Raw genomic sequence first — 14,214 nt, 5'->3', positions numbered from 1 at the left:
TGGCAATAAGCAAAACTCCCTGCTCTCATGGAGCTTATCTTTTAGTTGGAGGTCAATTGGTCATAAACAAATAAGTAAAATACATTGGAGTCCCTGCTATGGCTCAGTGGATTAGGAATCCAACTGCAGTGGCTCTAGTCACTGCAGAGGCATGGGTTTGATCCCCGGCCTAGTGCAGTGGATCCCGAGTTGTGGCAGCTGTGGCTTGGATTCAACCCCTGGCCCAGGAACTTCTATATTCCATGTGTATAGACATAAAAAAATAAGTAAAATATATAGTTTATCATATGGTGATAGGTGTCAAGAAGAAAAATAACCAATGGGACCTAGTTGAACTCGATTTTTGCATAGCAAAGGAAACTATTAAAAAAATGAAAAGACAACACACAGAATGAGAGAAAACCTTTGCCAAAGGTGCAACAGATAGGGCTTATCTCCAAGATATACAAACTACACATACAGCTCAACAACAAAAATCCAAACAACCCAATTGAAAAATGGGCAGAAGACCTAAATAGACATTTCTCCAAAGAAGACATATGGATGGCCAACAGGCATATGAAAACATGCTTAATTTCACTAATTATTAGAGAAATGCAAATTAAAACTACAATGAGGTACCATCTCACACCTGCCAGAATGCCCATCATTAACAAGACAACAAATAAATGCTGGAGAGGGTGTGGAGAAAAAGCTACCTTCCTTTACTATTGGTGGGGATGTAAATTGGTACAATCACTATGAAAAACAGTATGGAGGTAACTCAGGAAACTAAATACAGAACTACCCATATGATCCAGTAATTCTACTGCTGGGCATATATCCAGACAAAACTTTCATTGAAAAAGATACATGCACCACTATGTTCACTGCAGCACTATTCACAATAGCAAGACAACCTAAATATCCATCGACAGATGAATGGATTAAGAAGATGTGGTACATATATACAATGGAATATTACCCAGCCATAAAAAAGACAAAACAATGCCATTTGCAGCAACATGGATGGAACTAGAGACTCTCATGCTAAGGGCAGTAAACAGAAAGAAAAATACAAATACAATAGGATATCACTTATTTGTGGAATCTAAAATATGGAACAGATGATCCTATCTAAAAATAACAAACAAACAGGAGTTCCCATCGTGGCGCAGCAGAAACGAATCCAACTGAGAACCATGAGGTTGTGGGTTAGATCCCTGGCCTCACTCAGTGGGTTAAGGATCTGGTGTTGCCATGAGCTGTGGTGTAGGTTGCAGACGTGGCTCGGATCCTGAGTTGCTGTGGCTGTGGTGTAGGCCAGCGGCTGCAGCTCCGATTAGACCCCTAGCCTGGGAACCTCCATATGCTGCAGGCGCAGCCCCAAAACAACAAACAAACAAACAAAAAAATAGAAACCGAGTTTGGCCAAGAAGAGCAGACTTGGGGTTCCAGGGTGGGGGGAAAGGGGAGGGAATGGGAGGGATGGGCATTTTGGGGGTATCTGGGGATGCAAACTGTTATATCTGGAGAGGATGGGCAATGGGATCCTACTGTACAGCACAGGGAAATGTGTGTGATTGGGTCACTCTTTTGTACAACAGAACTTGATGAAACATTTTAAATCAACTATACTTTAATAATAATAATAATAAAGAAAAATAAAGCAGGGAAATGGACTAGGAAGTTCAGGGAACCAGGAGATTATGATTTAAATATAGCCATCAGGGAAGGCCTCCCAAAGGTGACATTTGAGAAAGACCTGAAGGAAGTGAAAGCATTAGTTATGTGATATCTTGGGGGGAAGACAAGCCAGACAGAGGGCAGAGCAAGCGTCAAGTTCCTGAGATGGGAGCCTGCTTCCACATGTTCTGGATCAGCAAGGAAGGGAGGAGGAAAGTGACAGGAACTAAGGTCACAGACTGTTATCCTTCTACTCCAGAGGGTTAATCAAATCACCACGGCATATTAAGTCGATCATGATGAAGCTTCACCAATCATAATTTGTAATTAAAATGCATGAACGTCAAGCACCATAAACCACGACCAGCTCAAAACATCACTGGTAATACCCCAATAACAAAGTGTCCTTCCTGAAAATTTTGAGAATTCCAACTGGCTGCATTGCATATGGGCAAGATGAGCCTTGCATCGTTGCCAAACATTGCCTGGCGGCCAGACTTCTTAGTAGAGAACTGAATTAGAGTCTTCTGTGAACTCCAGTTAAAAGCTAATTTTAGTTTATGACTAACAAGTCTTAGTACTCCTTTATAATTCAGTTACCATAAAAAAAAATCAAAGTGTAGAATTTTTGCATCATTTGCCTGTAGGAGCCAAAGAAAAGACTTGTATTTTTGGATCATTTTGTGATCTCCTCAGAGGCCCCTCTGGGACAATGCTTTTAGAGACATCAATCTTGATGATGTGTGACTAGGGTAGGGGTGAGTGGGCAAGAAATGGGTGCAGAGTTCCTGCTGTGGCTCAGCAGGTTACAAACCCGACTAGTATCCATGAGGATTCGGGTTCGATCCCTGGCCTTGCTCAGTGGGTTAAGGATCTGGCGCTGCTGTGAGCTGTGGTGTGGGTCGCAGACGTGGCAGATCCCACATTGTTGTGGCTGTGGTATAGGCCAGCAGCTGCAGCTCCATTTCAACCTCTAGCCTGGGAACTTCCCTATAAGGCAGGTGCAGCCCTAAAAAGACAAAAAAAAAAAAAAAAAAAAAAAAAAAAAAGAATGGAGTTCCCATCATGGCACAACGGAAATGAATCTGACTAGGAAACATGGGGTTGTGGGTTCGATTCCTGGCCTCAATCAGTGGGTTAAGGATCTGGCGTTGCCATGAGCTGTGTCGTAGGTCGCAGATGTGGCTCAGATCTGGTGTTGCTTTGGATGTGGCATAGGCTGGCGGCTACAGCTCGGATTAGACCCCTAGCCTGGGAAACTTCCATATGCCACAAATGTGGCCCTAAAAAGACAAACAAACAAAAAAGAATGGGTGCAAGGCCAGACAAGATTCTTAGATATTCAGAGATTTTGAGGCTGATGACCGGGCCTTGGATCCACAGAAGAAAGGACAGGAGGAGGTGAGCAGAATCTAAGCGAAGGTGGTACCTATCTGCACATCCAAAGTAAGATGCTCACTCTTGTGACCCTCTTCCTCGGTGTCATCCTCACATCGTTAACATCCTCATCCTCTTATCTTCCTCAAGCCCTTTACTTTCTAAATATTTCTTAAATCAGGCCACTTTTCTCATACTCACTGCCACCTCCCTAGCTCAGCCTACACTCATCTTTCAGAAGAGCGCTGTAAAAGCCTTGTAACTATATCCCCCTCATCCACTCGTATCCCTTCCAATCCATTCTCTACACTGGATCAAGGGATCTCTTTTCAAACTGTCAATCTGGTTATGTCATCCCCCACTCAGAACCCTTCAGTGACCTCCTGTTGCTCTTAGAAGAGGGACCAAATTTTTAAATAACCCCCAGGAGCTTGCATGAGCTGAGGGCTGCTTGGGTCTCTAAGACTTAACTTGTACCACTCTCCCCCTGTTACTGCAATCCTTCAGTTCTACGCGTTGTCCCTTCTTTCTGGAACACTCTTCATGCCTTCCCTCACACATGTGCTCACTCTTAAGATTCTGGGCCAGGAGTCCTGTCCTGGTGCAGTGGAAATGAATCTGACTAGGAACCATGAGGTTGCGGGTTCAATCCCTGGCATCGCTCAGGGGTTAAGGATCTGGCATTGCCGTGACCTGTGGTGGAGGCCGCAGACACAGCTTGGATCCCATGTTGCTGTGGCTGTGGCTGTGGCATAGGCCAGCAGCTGTAGTTCCAATTAGACCCCTAGCCTGTGAACCTCCATATGCTATGGGTACGGCCCTAAAAAGAAAAAAAAAAAAAAAGATTCCAAGCCAAACCTCAATCCCCACAACTGCCTTAACACTCCTGCCCGTTTCATGAAGAGAGAGTTAAGTTTCTGCTATTATGTGGTCTCATTGCTCTTGATCCTTTCACCCACAGCATGCATCCCAGTCTGTAATGATTCACTTGTTTGTGCAATTATTTGATTATTGTTTGTCTCTCCCAGTAGACTATGAGCTCCTTGAGAGCAGGACCTGTGGGCGTTTTTGCTCACATCGGTATTGTCAGCTCCTGAACCAGTGGCCATTGGAAGCTGGAAGCTCTCAGTGAATGATTATGGAACAAATGCTGGAGTGCGGTTGGGGCAGTAGCATCCAGTGCTATGAAAACACGTGGTAGGAGATCCTAACACTAATTCTGGGGGAATCTGGGAAGATTTCTAGGAGGAACACCATGATTTAAAGTATGGACAAGAGTCTAACATGTGGGAGAAGCAGCACTGACCAGGTTAGAAGATTACAAGGAAGAATAATGTCTTCTGGGGAGGAGTGTGTTTATAGCGAGTTTAAAGTGTTTATAGGTTATGTGGCCAGTCGTATTGCATTTGTTAATGAAGAACTAGACACAGCCATTTAATAATTAAGAAATCAGGGAGTTCCCATTATGGCTTGGTGGTTAGCGAACCCGACTAGGAACCATGAGGTTGCGGGTTCGATCCCTGGCCTTGCTCAGTGGGTTAAGGATCTGGTGTTGCCCTGAGCTGTGGTGTAGGTAGCAGACACGGCTCAGATCCTGCGTTGCTGTGGCTGTGGCGTAGGCCGGTGGCTACAGCTCTGATTCGACCCCTAGCCTGGGAACCTCCATGTGCTGCAGGTGCGGCCCTAGAAAAGACAAAAAGACAAAAAAAGAAAGAAAAAGAAAAAAGAAATTATTGGGGAACCTTGGAAAGAACAATTTCAGAGATTAAAAACCAGACTGGGGAGTTCTTGTCGTGGCGCAGTGGTTGGCGAATCCAACTAGGAACCATGAGCTTGCGGGTTTGGTCCCTGCCCTTGCTCAGTGGGTTGACGATCCAGCGTTGCCGTGAGCTGTGGTGTAGGTTGCAGACGCGGCTTGGATCCCGAGTTGCTGTGGCTCTGGTGTAGGCCAGTGGCTACAGCTCCGATTCGACCCCTAGCCTGGGAGCCTCCATGTGCCGCGGGAGCGGCCCAAAGAAATAGCAAAGAGACAAAAAAAAAAAAAAAAAACCAGACTGGATTGAGCTAAGAAAGGAGTAAAGGCCATGTAGACAGGATTTTTCTTTCTTTTTTTTTCTTTAAAGTATGACTTGAATATGTTATTGGGTTTTTTGTTTGTTTTTTCTTTTTCTCTTTGTTTTTTGCTTTTTAGGGCTACACTTGTGGCACATGGAAGTTCCCAGGCTAGAGGATGAACTGGAGCTGCAGCTGCTGGCCTACACCACAGCCCCAGTAACGCTAGATCCTTAACCCACTGAGCCAGGCCAGGGATCAAACCCACATCCTCACGAATGCTAGTTGGGTTCGTTTCAGCTGAGCCACAATGGGAGCTCCCTGTTTTTTTCTTTTTAAGATGCGAACATATTAAAGGCCAAGGGGAGGAGCATTTGCCTGCATAGATAGAGAAGTGGAAGACGAAGGAGATAAAATGAAGACTAGAGCCAAAGTGTCTGAGGAGGTGGGAGTGGGTCAGTTGTGGACAAGAGGTGGAACACACTGTAACGGAAGAGGGGAAGGGAGGCAGGGACAGATGCAGGTGATGATAATTTAGAGGCCTAGTAACAGGAAGTTGAGAGAGTTTTCTCTTCTCTTCCTCTAGTGGTGTCACAGATTTCCTTCTGGAAGTGATAACTAGAAAACAAATCCTGCCATTGGCTGTTCGATTTTGTTATGATTACACTCATGCTATTTTCAGAGTTATGGTCTGAAGTTTGTCATGCACCATTATCAAATTACCAAACAGCTGTGAGGCCAGACGTTGGTCTCCTCCCCTGCTTACCATGGAGCCTAGTGCATCATTAGCCCTCAGCACACGCCAGGTACGCCATTAATAATGCCAGGGGTGTCTGGTGCTCATCCTTGGGATTTACAGCATGCAAGCTGAGGCTGAAGAGCAGCTTGGGTTCTCCAGCTGTGAGCAAACCATATGAAACTGTTTTCTGCCAGTTGGGAATTGGTATGGAGTGTTCAATCTTTGCAAATGCAGAGACGGAGTTGTATGGAAGAAGCAAGCCAAGAACATGGCTGTTGATCAAACTTTGGTTTCACTGCTTCACGTGGTGGGTTTATGTCTCTCATTTATCTCTCTTCTTAGATTTAAGAACCCTTGGAGTAAGACCAACTGAAACTTTTTTCTTCTTTAGCTGTCATCTTAGCTTTTGGTACATAGTAGATGCTTAATAAATACTGAATGAATAAATAATAACTGAATGAATTAGTTGATGAGTAAATAAGTGATAGATGGAAAGGTGTGCATTGCAATATTCAGAACCCTAACTTTTCTCTGGGCCTGCCAAAGAAGCAGCTCACGGCTTCTGCTGCTTCTTCTTTTTTTTTTTTTTGTCTTTTGAGGGCCGTAACCACAGCATATAGAAGTTGCCAGGCTAAGGGTCGAATCAGAGCTGTAGCCACCAGCCTATGTCACAGCCACAGCAACTCAAGATCAGAGCTGCGTCTGTGACCAACCCCACAGCACATGGCAACGTCGGATCCTTAACCTACTAAGTGAAGCCAGGAGTCAAACGTGAGTCCTCATGGATACTAGTCACATTCCTTTCTGCTGAGCCCCTATGGGAACTCCAGCTCATGGCTTTGTTGTTGCAAAGCACCTAATTCTGTTAATTATGTATAGACCCTACTCCTGATGTTAAGCTTATTTTCCTGCTTTAGTTTTTACCTCGCATCCATTTTCTCATTTATTTTTTTCCATGTGTCATACATTCAGTCTCAAATCTTGCTTTGGAACAAACTGGAATGTAAATGGATAAAACAAATCTGCTAATCCCTGGACAGACACTTGGTTCCAGGCCTCTGTATGTTTGTTATGATTTTGTCCCATCTGCCTGGAATGCCAAGTCTTTCCTACTTCTCTTCCCTTTATGAACTTGGAAAACTTTAAGGTACCTATATTTTAGCTGAGCTCTGTAAGTTGCAAAGAACAGAGGCTTGCTCAGGTTACTTCAAGTAAAAGGGGGTGAACTGGTTTGTGGGTGGGTGTTATAAATACAGAAATAGCCTAGAACTGGAAAACTATTGGTTCTGAAACAGATCTAGGTACTAATTACTTTCTCCATATCGCTCATGGTCTTTCTACTTTTCTTAGCAATTATATCTCATTCCCTATTTTCATTTCCCAACCAGCCAACTTTTCTATGGTTTCTGGTCCCTCATTACTTAGTGTGTTTTCAGCTCATCATGACCACTATGGCCTCTTCTGTCTCACAAGCCTCTCCACCAACATCTCCATCCATCCACTAGTTGTCTCTGTAGTCCCAGTTCAAACCCATAGAGGAGAAATGTGATTATCCCTAGCTTACCTGTTCATGCTAGGCTGTGATCAGGGAGGGACAAGATTCCATGACTCTAAGCAGCCAAAGCTGTGAGCAAGGCAATTTCCCTTAGAAGGAGTTATGGTCTTTCCTTGGCTCCTCTCATGTGAAGTAAGGTATCACTTGCTTTACTCCAAAGTAACCTCTCCACTGCTTCTGATATGTCTTTCTAGGGGTCAAATTGGAGCTGTAGCTGCTGGCTTTTGCCACAGCCACAGCAATGCCAGATCCAAGCCGCGTCTTCAATCTACACCACAGCTCACAGCAACGCCAGATCCTTAACCCACTGAGTAAGGCCAGGGATCAAACCCGCATCCTCATGGATATTAATTGGGTTTGTCAACCACTGAGTCATGATGAGAACTCCAAGTTTTTTTTGTTTTCTTTTTTTTTTTTTTTTTGTCTTTTTGCTATTTCTTGGGCCACTCCTGTGACATATGGAGGTTCCCAGGCTAGGGATCTAATCGGAGCTGTAGCTGCCAGCCTATGCCAGAGCCACAGCAATGCGGGATCCGAGCTGCATCTTCAACCTACACCACAGCTCACGGCAACACGGGATCCTTAACCCACTGAGCAAGGGCAGGGACCGAACCCGCAACTTCATGGTTCCTAGTCGGATTCATTAACCACTGCGCCACGACGGGAACTCCCTGTTTTGTTTTTTTAAATAGCATGTTTCTGCAATGAATTTTAAAATGCATCACACTGAGGATGGGATTAAGATGGTGGAATAGAAGGACTGGAGCTCAACTTCTCTCCTAAAAACAACAAAATTCACAACTAAAGACTGAGCACTCTTCACCAAAATGGACCGGAAACCTTAAAAAAGATACCCTACTCCAGAAGAAAAAGAGGCCACATCAAAAGGTAGGAGGGATGATTTTGCGATATAAACAACCCCATACCTCCTGGGTGGGAAGCTCCACAGACTGGAAACTAGACTCACCTACAGGAGTGAGAGTTCTGAGCCACACATCAAACTCTCACATGTGGGGATCTGGCACAGGGAGAAAGAGCCCCTGGAGCATCTGGCATTGAAGGCCAGTGGGGCTTGTGCGCAAGAACTCCGCAGGACTGGGAGAAACGGAAACCCCTTTCTTAAAAGGCTCACACAGACTTTCATGGGCACTGAGTCCCAGGGCAAAGCAAAGTCTCCAAGGTAATCTGTGTCAAACCTGACCGCAGTTCTTGGAGGACATCCTGGGAAAACAGGGTGAACGTGGCTTGTTGTGAGGGAAGGACATTGAAAGCAAAGCTCTCGGGAATATCCAGCAGCAGTGCCTTTCTCTGCAGGTGGCCATTTTGGGAAAATCTGGCCCCACCAATCAGTCAGCTGCTGAGAAGCCCCAGGGCAAACAACAACCCAGGTGGGATCACAGCCCCACCCCTCAGTAAACAGGCTACCTAAAGACCCCTCAGGCACACAGCTGCCTCTAATCCCATCCAGAGACTAAGCCCCACCCACCAGAGTGATGCGAATCGGCTCCTCCTACCAGGGGGCAGGCATCAGCCCCTCCCATCAGGAAGCCTACACCAAGCCCCCATACTGACTTTAGCCACAGGGGGGCAGACATCAGAAGTAAGAGAGGCTACAACTCTATTATCTGTAAGAAGGTCACCACACCAAAAACCTATAAAAATGAAAAGACAGAGGACTATAACTCAGATGAGGGAGAAAGGAAAAACCCCAGAAAATCAGCTAAGCAAGGAGGAGATTCTCAGCCTCCAGGAAAAAGACTTTAGACTGTTGATGCTGAAGATGATGCAAGACATTGGAAATAAACTGGAGGCAAAGATGGACAACTTACAAGAAACACTGACCAAAGAGGTCCAAGATATAAAACTTAAACAAGAAGAGATACAAAATACAGTAGAAGCAGCTAACAGCAGAATACAGGAGGCAGAAGAACAAATAAGCGAGGTGGAGGACAGATTAGTGGAAATTATGGATGCAGAACAGAAAAGAGAAAAAAGATTGAAAACAAATGAAGAGAGTCTCAAAGAACTCTGGGACAACGTGAAATGCACCAACATCCGTATTATAGGGGTGCCAGAAGGAGAAGAGAGAGAGGAGACAGAAAAAAAATTCCAAGAGATAATAGCCAAAAACTTCCCTAACATGGGGAAGGAATCACTCACTCAAATACAGAAAGCACGAGTACCATATGAAATAAACCCAAGGAGGAACACCCCAAGACGCATACTAATCAAACTGACCAAAATTAAAGACAAAGAGAAAATCTTGAAAGCAGCTAGGGAAAAGAAACAAGTAACATACAAGGGAACGCCAATAAGGTTATATCGGCAGATTTTTCAGCAGAAACTCTGCAGGCCAGAAGGGAGTGGCATGATATACTCAATGTGATGAAAGGAAAAAACCTCCAACCAAGATTACTCTACCCAGCAAGGCTCTCATTCAGATTTGAAGGAGAAATCAAAACCTTCTCAGATAAGCAAAAGCTGAGAGAATTCAGCAACACTAAACCAGTCTTACAACAAATACTAAAGGAACTTCTCTAGGCAGAAAACAGCAAGAGAAGGAGGAAAGAAAAAAGAGCAGCAAAAAGAAATCCAAAGTAATTAATAAAATGGCAATAAGAACATGCATATCAATAATTACCTCAAATGTTAATGGACTAAAAGCCCCAACCAAAAGACATACACTGGCTGAATGGATACAAAAACAAGAAAAAGACCCATATATATGCTGTCATCAAGAGACCCACTTCACTTCTAGGGACACATACAAATTGAAAGTGAGAGGATGGAAGAAAATATTTCATACAAATGGGGATCAAAAGAAAGCTGGAGTAGCAATACTCATATAAGACAAAATAGACTTTAAAATGAAAAATATTTTAAGGGACAAAGAAGGTCATTACATAATGATCAAAGGATCAATCCAAGAAGAAGATATAACAATTTTAAATATCTACATACCCAACACAGGTTCACCACCATACATAAGGCAACTGCTAACAACCTTAAAAGGAGAAATCGACAATAACACAATCATAGTGGGGGACTTTAACACCCCACTTACAGCAATGGACAGATCAACCAGACAGAAAATCAATAAGGAAACACAGGCCCTGAATGAAGCATTAAACCAGATGGACTTAATAGATATTTATAGGTCATTTCATATAAAAGCAATGGAATACACATTCTTCTCAAGTGCACATGGAACATTCTCTAAGATTGATCATATCCTGGGCTACAAATCCAACCTCAGTAACTTTAAGAAAATTGAAATCATATCAAGCATCTTTTCCGACCACAACGCTAAATGACTGGAAATCAACAACAAGAAAAAAACTGCAAAAAACACAAACACGTGGAGACTCAACAACATGCTACTAAACAACCAATGGATCACTGAAGAAATCAAAGAGGAAATTAAAAAATACCTAGAAACAAATGACAATGAAGATACGACACTCCAAAACCCATGGGATGCAGCAAAAGCCATTCTAAGAGGAAAGTTTATAGCAATACAAGCCCACCTCAGGAAACAAGAAAAAGCCCAAATAAACAAGCTAACTTTACATCTAAAGCACCTCGAGAGAGAAGAACAGACAAGACCTAAAGTTAGCAGAAGGAAAGAAATCATAAAGATCAGAGCAGAAATCAATGAAATAGAAACAAAAAAACCATAGAAAAGATCAATGAAATGAAAAGCTGGTTCTTTGAAAAGATCCAAAAAATTGATAAACCCCTAGCCAGACTTATGAAGAAAAAAAGAGAGGACTCAAATCAATAAAATTAGAAATGAAAAAGGAGAAGTAACAATGGACATCACAGAAATACAAAGGATCATAAGAGACTACTATATGCAACTATATACCAATAAAATGGAAAACCTAGAAGAAATGGACAAATTCTTAGAAAAGTACAATCTTCCAAGACTAAACCAAGATGAAATAGATGAATGGACCCATCACAAGAACTGAAATTGAAACTGTGATTTAAAAACTTCCAACATATAAGGAGATCCTGCTGAGTAGCATTGAGAACTTTGTCTAGATACTCATGTTGCAACAGAACAAAGGAGGGGGAAAAAATGTAATTGTAATGTATACATGTAAGGATAACTTGATCCCCTTGCTGTACAGTGGGGAAAAAAAAAACTTCCAACAAACAAAAGTCCAGGACCAGATGGCTTCACAGGCGAATTCTATCAAACATTTAGAGAAGAGCTAACACCTCTCCTTCTGAAACTATTTCAAAAAATTGCAGAGGAAGGGAAACTCCCAAACTCATTCTGTGAGGCCACCATCACCCTGGTACCAAAACCAAACAAAGACTCCACAAAAAAAGAAAACTATAGGCCAATTTCACTGATGAACATCGATGCAAAAATCCTCAACAAAATACTAGCAAACCGCATCCAACACGACATTAAAAGGATTGTACATCATGATCAAGTGCGATTTATCCCAGGGATGTAAGGGCTCTTCAATATCCGCAAATCCATTAGTGTGATACACCACATTAACAAACTGAAGAATAAAAACCATATGATCCTCTCAATAGACATGGAAAAAGCCTTTGACAAAATCCAACACCCATTTCTGATAAAAACCCTTCAGAAAGTGGGCATAACAGGAACCTACCTCAACATGATAAAGGCCATATACGACAAACCCACAGCGAACATCATTCTTAATGGTGAAAAGCTGAAAGAATTCCCACTGAGATCAGGAACAAGACAAGGATGTCCCCTCTCGCCACTACTCTTCAACATAGTTCTGGATGTCCTAGCTACAGTAATCAGAGAAGTAAAAGAAATAAAAGGAATCCAAATTGGAAAGGAAGAAGTAAAACTATCACTATTTGCAGATGACATGATACTGTACCTAGAGAATCCTAAAGACTCTACCAGGAAACTGTTAGAGCTCATCCACGAATTTGGCAAAGTCGCAGGATACAAAATCAGTACATAGAAATTGACAGCATTTCTATATACTAACAATGAAAAAGCAGAAAAGGAAATTAGGGAAGCAATCCTGTTTACCATCGCATCCAAAAGAATAAAATACCTAGGAGTAAACTTAACTAAAGAAACAAAAGACCTATACTCTGAAAACTACAAGCCACTGATGAAAGAAATCAAAGATGACACAAATAGATGGAAAGATATACCATGCTCGTGGATTGGAAGAGTCAATATTATCAAAATGACTATACTACCTAAGGCAATCTACAGATTCAATGCAATCCCTATCAAATTACCAAGGACATTATTCACAGAACTTGAACAAAATATTTTAAAGTTTGTTTGGAAGCACAAAAGACCCAGAATAGCCAAAAACATCCTTAAAAAGAAAAATGGAGCTGGAGGAATCAGGCTCCCTGACCTCAGACTATACTACAAAGCAACAGTCATCAAAACTGCATGGTACTGGCACAAAGACAGAAATATAGATCAGTGGAACAGGATAGAAAGCCCAGAATTAAACCCATGCACCTACAGCCAACTAACCTATGACAAAGGAAGCAAGACTATACAATGGAGAAAGGACAGCTTGTTCAATAAGTGGTGCTGGGAAAACTGGACAGCCACATGGAAAAGAATGAAATTAGAACACTCCCTAACACCATACACAAAAATAAACTCCAAATGGATTAAAGACCTGGATATAAGACCAGACACTATCAAACTCCTAGAGGAAAACACAGGCCAAACACTCTCTGACATAAATGACAGCACCATCTTCTCAGATCCACCTCTTAGAGTATTGACAATAAAAACAAAAATAAACAAGTGGGACTTAATCAAACTTCAAAGTTTCTGCACAGCAAAGGAAACCCTAAACAACACAAAAAGACAACCCACAGAATGGGAGAAAATCTTTGCAAGTGAATCGACTGACAAGGGATTAATCTCCAAAATTTATAAACAACTTCTACAGCTCCATACCAAAAAAACAAACAACCCCATCAAAAAATGGGCGGAAGATCTAAACAGACAATTCTCCAAAGAAGACATACAGATGGCTGAGAAACACATGAAAAGATGTTCAACATTACTTATCATTAGAGAAATGCAAATCAAAACCACTATGAGGTACCTTACACCTGTCAGAATGGCCATCATCAAAAAGTCTACAAACAACGAGTGCTGGAGAGGGGGTGGAGAAAAAGGAACACTAGTACACTGTTGGTGGGATTGTAAATTGGTACAACCACTGTGGAAAGCAGTATGGAGATTCCTCAGAAAACTAAAAATAGAACTACCATTTGATCTAGCAATCCCACTCCTGTGCATCTATCCAGAGAAAACCATGACTCGAAAAGACACATGTACTCTGATGTTCATTGCAGCACTATTTACAATAGCCAAGACATGGAAACAACCATCGACAGAGGAGTGGATCCAGAATATGTGGTACATATACACAATGGAATATTACTCAGCCATTAAAAAGAGCAAAATACCAGCATTTTTTGCAACATGGATGGACCTAGAAACTATCATGCTAAGTGAAGTCAGCCATGCAATGAGACACCAACATCAAATGCTTTCACTGACATGTGGAATCTGAAAAAAGGACAAACGGAACTTCTTTGCAGAACAGATGCTGACTCACAGACACTGAAAAACTTATGGTCTCCGGAGGAGACAGTTTGGGGGGTGGGGAGATGTGCCTGGGCTGTGGGATGGAAATCCTGTGAAATCAGATTGTTATGATCATTATACAACTACAGATGTAATAAATTCATTTGAGTAATAAAAAAATGGAAAAAAATAATAAATAAAAAAATAAAATATTGTTGGATGTGGTTAAAAAATAAAATAAAA

At 42.3% G+C, this 14,214-nt stretch overlaps 1 protein-coding gene across 5 annotated transcripts in view; it reads left to right on the top strand.

The window, feature by feature from the left end:
- DNAI1 (dynein axonemal intermediate chain 1) overlaps positions 1-14,214 on the top strand; it is a 79,259-nt gene that overhangs the window by 3,766 nt on the left and 61,279 nt on the right. For 2 of the 5 annotated variants that reach the window (XR_014817773.1, XM_084979853.1), the window contains exon 2: positions 4,071-4,239. The exons of the other annotated variants lie outside the window; for them this stretch is intronic. The gene's annotated coding sequence lies outside the window, so the exon portion shown is untranslated. The remainder of the gene's footprint in view (positions 1-4,070; positions 4,240-14,214) is intronic. 5 annotated transcript variants of the gene reach the window in all.

The sequence above is a fragment of the Sus scrofa genome, chromosome 10 (genome assembly GCF_054392235.1).
Source record: "Sus scrofa isolate SSC_HxYL_T2T_F1_AM1 chromosome 10, Sscrofa_HxYL_maternal_Yorkshire_Landrace_v2.0, whole genome shotgun sequence".
Lineage (NCBI taxonomy): Eukaryota > Metazoa > Chordata > Mammalia > Artiodactyla > Suidae > Sus > Sus scrofa.
The sequence above is the reverse complement of the archived record's forward strand: the minus strand, read 5'-3'. Positions and strand labels throughout refer to the sequence as shown.